This window comes from Bidens hawaiensis, unplaced genomic scaffold, assembly GCF_021521415.1.
Source record: "Bidens hawaiensis isolate Kalapana, Puna unplaced genomic scaffold, B.hawaiensis_p1.1 tig00063566_1, whole genome shotgun sequence".
NCBI lineage: Eukaryota > Viridiplantae > Streptophyta > Magnoliopsida > Asterales > Asteraceae > Bidens > Bidens hawaiensis.
Genome location: NW_027501368.1, coordinates 28,624 through 35,306, shown reverse-complemented (window position 1 = coordinate 35,306; position 6,683 = coordinate 28,624). Strand labels below are relative to the sequence as shown.

The 6,683-nt window shown below is 35.1% G+C and overlaps 1 pseudogene across 1 annotated transcript; it reads right to left on the bottom strand.

Moving 5' to 3' along the window:
- Window positions 1-3,686, bottom strand: LOC143603986 (calcium-dependent protein kinase 10-like; annotated as a pseudogene). Its single transcript, XR_013148203.1, has 6 exons — window positions 2,830-3,686; window positions 1,227-1,371; window positions 590-742; window positions 385-500; window positions 125-294; window positions 1-30 (listed from the first exon to the last, which is right to left on the bottom strand). The product of XR_013148203.1 is annotated as a calcium-dependent protein kinase 10-like (transcript).
- Between the last annotated feature and the right edge of the window lie 2,997 nt (window positions 3,687-6,683).

The following is a 6,683-nucleotide window of genomic DNA, read 5'->3' as shown; positions in this document are numbered from 1 at the left end:
CTCGAGTACTCCATTGCCATCAACATCAGCCTTGTGAATAAACAAATAGATGCATTTTAGTACTCAAATCTTGATTTTATACCAAAATATTATTTGTATAAAACTATAAATGCATATAACATACCACATCCATAAGCAACCGAATCTCGGGTTCAGCCAACTGTGAACCGACTTTTCTTTAATCCGGCTTTCAGTTCATCAAACGTAACTTTCCCCGTCACCATCAGAGTCCATCAATGTAAACATATCTTTAATTACTTCGACTTCTTCAATAGACAAGTGCTCGGCAATCACCTACATCATCCAACCAGTTAAACAAAATATTAATTACACTCTAACGTAACATCCAATATTAAATTATTGATTACTAAAATGAATGCTTACTCGCAACGCTTTCTTTTTGAATCTATTCATCACCGAGAATTGCTTGAGTCTCGTTCTCACAATATCTCCCAACGGGACATTTGAAGCTTTCTTCTCATTTTGTATCCATGGATGTTCTACAAGAAAAAAGGAGAGAATTATATATAATGTTATGTTGACTTTGACTATTATGGTCAACATAAGTCAAAACATCTCTTAAACATACCAAGAACTTGTTGTGCCGTTAATCGCTTCTTGGGATCGGGTTCTAACATCTGTTTAACGAGACTTTTAGCATTTTCAGAAATTTGAGGCCACGGCTCCCTCTTGAAATCAATAACGCCTCGAAGAATTGCTAACGCGACACCCTGTTCAGTTTCTATAACCAAACAAGTTAAAGATTAGCATCAACATATCAAATCACAAATTTCGCCCTGCTTGCGGTGCGCGCATATAATGTATATATGTGTGAACCCTCGGGTGGATAAAAGTGAAATTGCACTAATTTTGACGTTATTTTACTAATCTCGTGAAAATAACGTTAAAAGTGGCGAAAGGTTAATCAGCCATCATGTGGTGGCTTGATAGCAGAAAGACAAGGGTACATGCACCAATCGGTGGTGCCCCGATGGTTGAGTGTTATGTGTCTTATGTCCAAGGCTTGATGCAAAACTACTATTGAGCCGGGGGTCTCACCGGAAGCAACCTCTCTATTCCTAAAGGGTAGAGGTAAGGCTGTCTGCATCTTACCTCCTCAGACTCTACCATAGCTTTGCTATTAGTGGGATATACGAAGTACGATAATGATGATATCAATTCACAAAATCCAATCAATAATTCAATATGTCTAGTGGTTGCATTACCTGCCCAAAATGGAGGAACCCCACATAATAATATATATAGAATAACTCCAGCACTCCATATATCAACTTCTGGACCATAATTTCGCTTTCAAAACCTCTGGTGCCATGTAGTATGGGCTCCCCACAATTTCAGAAAATCTTTGCCCTGACAACAAGAATTATATAAAAGGTTATATAATTGATATAGTCATTTATATTTTACTAGTTTTGTATCACTAAATAATTGTTGTACCCTTATCTTTTTAATCATAAGATAACTGATTGGGTAACAGGTCAAAATGGATTTGTGTCGAAACACGTCGAATATTAATAAATGCCAAAAAATTTCCGGCCAAATTGCCCGAAAAACAATTTTGTCTAACTTGTAAAGATTTTTTTAGTAAAAGTGTAAAACAACTAATGCATTAGATATAACTAATTAATTATATAAATATTTGAGTAAAGCAATTAGTTGGTCATAATAACTTTATACATTAAATACATAAAATATAGTTCTTTGTTAATTTAATTTTAACCTATTCAAACATGTTCTCTTTTACGCTAAAACATTTATTTGACTCGTTTGAGATAATAACACCCTTAAATAAGCTCATGTATAAGCAAATAGGCCGACATGTGCACATGGGACGAAACTTTATATTCACTCTGTCCCATTAAAAGTGTACACATTTCTTTTTTATTGTCTCATTACAAATGTCCATTTTCAAAATTTATTACCAATTTTCAAGTTTACCCTTAAACACAAACAAGTAACATTAATAAACAATGTTTATGGACCCAATTTTCAAGTGCATTATTGTCATTGGTAAACAAATAAAACAATAATTTAATCTACTTTAAACTTGGTGTTTTTCAAACTAAGACACTTTGACTAGGACTGGGGGAGTATAAGACAAGCTGGCGTGGGCAACGCACCATGGCTCGAGCCCATGAGTTAGTCAAAATGAGGCAGCTATAAATTTCTTGGTCATGTGATCTTGGCCCAGACCATGTCTTCTCAAATTGACTAAACTAATATGAAAACGACATCAAAATGGAATCTAATTTCTAATCTAATCTAATCATTCAACCCATTGCCAGCTACTCACCTACTCCATATCCCCCAAACCCCTTTTGAAAATCATCTTAATTTTAATCATATAATTAACAAAATATTATAAGTTAATCAAATAATTAAAGCTAGATCAAGATCAAGATCAAGATCTAAAAGCTAAATCCAAAGATTTCAATTTTGCAACACCCAATTAAAAAAGTTTGCAACTTTAGCATCTTAAATACAAATACACCATTTGCTTAATAATCCAGATAAACAAGTGATTACATCGAAACAGAAGATTAAAATAAACCCAGAAATTTTTATACCAATTATCAATAATCAAAGATTAAGATTACCTGGTTTAAAGAACAGCAGTGATTACATCGAAACAGAAGATTAAATTAACCCAGTTAAATACAAATTATCAACAAAATCAATAATCAAAGATTAAAATTACCCGGTTTAAACAACATCAGTGATTACATCGAAACAGAAGATTAAAATTAACCCAGTTAAATTCAAATTAACAAATTATCAACAAAATCAATAACAAAAGATTAAAATTACCCGGTTTAAAGAACACAGAAAGCCCGAAATCAATCGCTTTAAGCGCTGAATTCTCTTTCTTATTCGCAAACAAGAAATTTTCCGGTTTCAAATCCCGATGGATCACACCATTCTCATGACACATCTTAACAACCTCCGCAACCGTTTTCGCAATCCCAGCCGCAGCGCGTTCGCTATAATGTCCTCTAGCAACAATCCGATCAAACAGCTCGCCACCCTCACACAACTCCATGACTAAATGAACCGCTTCATGGTCCTCATACGTTGCCCGCAGCTTCACTATATTCGGATGCTCGGGCAACGTGGACATGATCGCCACCTCACGCCTAACATCTTCTACGTCAACCGCAGTACGTAGCTTTTTTTTGGAAATTGATTTACAAGCGAACACTTGTTTGGTCTCACGATCAGTGCATAGATATGTTACTCCGAACTCCCCACGTCCGAGTTCTCGGCCGAGGATGTACTTGTCCGAGATTCGGGTACGATGAGTTGCAAATTGCGCAAAGTCGTTGTTTAAGACGCGTATTGGCACGGGTGTTTCGGCGTAGGGGTTGGGTTTTCTTTGTTTTTTCTTGTCTTGGGGAGTTGGAGGTGGTTGGTAGTGGTTGGATTCGGGTGTGTCAGGGCGGAGGCATGTGGTGCAGTTGCCCATGCTGGATCAGGGTCGTCTCCGAGAATTATTAAAATATTTTTGGGCGGTCGTTAGAGGAGAGAGTTGTGGTTGATAATAATATTATTATTGTTGTTGCCGGAGAGTGAAGATTTGGAGAGGCGGGCATTTCACGGCAAAATGAGAACGTATGGGAATGAAAAGGAAGGTTTCTTTTCTTTTGGCCTAAAAGGCTAAAAGTCAAATATGTCGTTCCATGATATTTATTGTTATTATTTTACTTTTATATTATTATTTTATATTATTATTATTAAATAAAAGAATAGTGGGATTAATGGAATTTGGAATTACCTTTTTGCCACTTTTTATTTAATATGTTTTGTAATCGGAAATTAAATTAATATTATATATTTATTTAGATGCTTTTCATTGTTAATGATATTTGGTTATTTTTAAAAAATAGATCAATGGCTCTTGATGTTTCAAATAAAGGCAGTGTTTTAAAAACCGGTTCGAACCGGTCGGTTAAACCGAATTTCGTATAGTAGGCCGGTATTTTGAGTCCGGTATTTAACTATTTTTAGCTGATTTGCTAGAATATCGTACCACTGGATTTTTTTTAAAATACCGGTTTTACCGGCAAACCAGTTTTAAGTCCGAAAATTTTTTGATATTTGCGGCCCATATTTTTTTCAAAATTACTTTTAACCCAACAATTAACATTCAAGCGTGTAACCTTTATGACTATTTTTTTTAATTGAGTGCTTTTGTATTATTTTTTTTAATATGGATTAACTTTTGATTATTTTTTGTTATGGTATCATTTACTTTGGGTTATTGTTAGATTAAAGTTGCATTTATTAAAATTATAAGGTAAGTTGTTCAACCTTTTTTAGCCTAATCCGATACAAGTAAAATACCGGCTTTTAAAAAAATTGAATAAAGGAATCCTAGCGTGCTTCAAATCCTAGTTCTTAACATGATTCAGAAAGTGAGATGATAATAATCTTGTTTTAAGTTCACAGGTTCCTATAAAAAACCCAACACGTATAATAAGTGATTGACCCGTTATTTAGAAAGTATGTATAAGATTTACGGAGGGTTGTTTAGCAAATACTAGTAATTGGCTAATTAAATAGTCACTCGAGTATGCAAATCAAAGAACTTGAGACCTGAAATCAAAATCAGGAAATATCCAAATCCAGAGTATAATACATCAGTCAACCTCGTTTCCTCCAGCGTATTTGGGTGACATATATTGTAGGGACTGTGAATGGTCGATGTATAATACGCCCAGTGGCTTATCATTTACCACCTACATCTTCGTTACCATTTTAACAAGCTTGAACTTGTAATACGACTCATACACACATTTTCATAGTTATATAACACGTTTAACCGTCTTTTATACAAAGAAAAAAAGTCACTTAGTTCTTAGCAATATCTTTATACTAAGAATGATATCTCATAAGTTAAATTTAATTCTCAAGTTAGGTTACATTCCCTTATGACTCGTTGGTTTAATCATCTCATGTGTGATTACTACCTTAACCCGCCAACTCATGGTGTGGTCCAAAACTAACCTTTCAACCACAAGCTCTCTCGTAGTCTCGTGTGTCAAGGTGTACATGTTAGATTCACCAACTCATAGCGAACATTTAATACTTATATTAAGATCTACTATCTTACAAGTATCCGTATTGAAGTTATCAACATTGTTTTGGATAAAAGTCAGTTAAGGATAATGTATCCAAATCTGTAAAGTGAGGTATAGTGCTAATACGATAATAGTGATTGTATAAATTGTTTTGGATCAGCTAAGGATAATGTATCCAAATCTGTAAAGTGAGGTATAGTGCTAACACGATAATAGTGATTGTATAATCGAAATCTTGATGAACACGAGGATTTGATCACAAGGGAAAAAACCCTTGATCATGATAATCTTACTTCGGTCAAAAACTAGCAAGGTAATCTTTGGTCGGATGGTATGTGATTATAGTAATCTCCGGCACAAAAAACCCTCAGGCGGTGAAAACTATCACCGTCAAGTTTATTAATGGTAAAAGGTGGTTACAAGTGTTGTGGAGTTGATGATCGAGGTTACAAGGTAAACTAGTGAGTAGAGAGAGTAATTGTTTTCTGCTCTAGTGTGTGTGAGTACAGTGGATCTATCTAATCGATCATCATCTCGATGTATATAAAGAAAAAGAACAAGTAACTAACTAACAACTAGCTCCTATTTTCATGGAACTCCTCCACTATATTCATCCACTACTTTGACCACGTGCTGCAGGTGCCTTGTAGCGAAATATAAGGTGGAATAAGGTCCTGGAGCCGTTATACTTGATAAATATCAACCTTCATATGAGAAACAACCGTTAACAACACCAATTACTGAGGATCCTTGATCCTGACATAGCTCTGGAACTCTTCGGAAGGATAATTGATCCAGACACGTCTTCAAGAATAACATATCCTCAGTACTCAATTACTTGTGACACAACAAGAAGTCCTATAAATCCGCCATTATCCCCACTAAACGTGTTACAGCCATTTGACCACGTGCCATATCTTCTTAACTACGAGTTAGTGGATAGACTGAGTCTTCTAACCATTACACCTTCTAAATACAAGACTACACATGAGAACAACTGTTAATTAGTAATAAGTACTGAGGATCCTTGACCCTGATATGATCTGAAATACATGCTAAGAATAACTGATCCAGACATATGCTAGGATAACTTATCCACATTGCCAAATTTCCGTACCCTAACAAACATGAAAAAATGGAAATGGCTAGTGTTGGGTGTGGATTTTTATCCTCGGAATTGAGCTTAACTTAAGGATGTTGACTCAAGCGGTTATTCTGAGGAAGGTACGTTGACTAATTCAATTGTCCTGTATTATCTAACTGTTTTGTAGATAAGATCACGTGTTAAATATGTTTATAAGAACGTGGAGTACAACGAAATGCTATTTGAACTTCGTCAACTAACAACGTGGGCAGTAACGGCCTGTTGAAGAAGTAGTCTAGGGTTTCCGGAATAATCGGAATAACAGTTGTAATCTTCTTATTATATATTGAGCTGATAATATCAATAGGTCACACACATATTTCACGATCTAGCTTACTAGCAATCACTGTAACACTTAGCTTTCGATATTCTATCAGCTCCAACCTTTGTAATCACTTGTTTCTGATATTAATAAACTCGACGGTGATAGTTTTCACCGT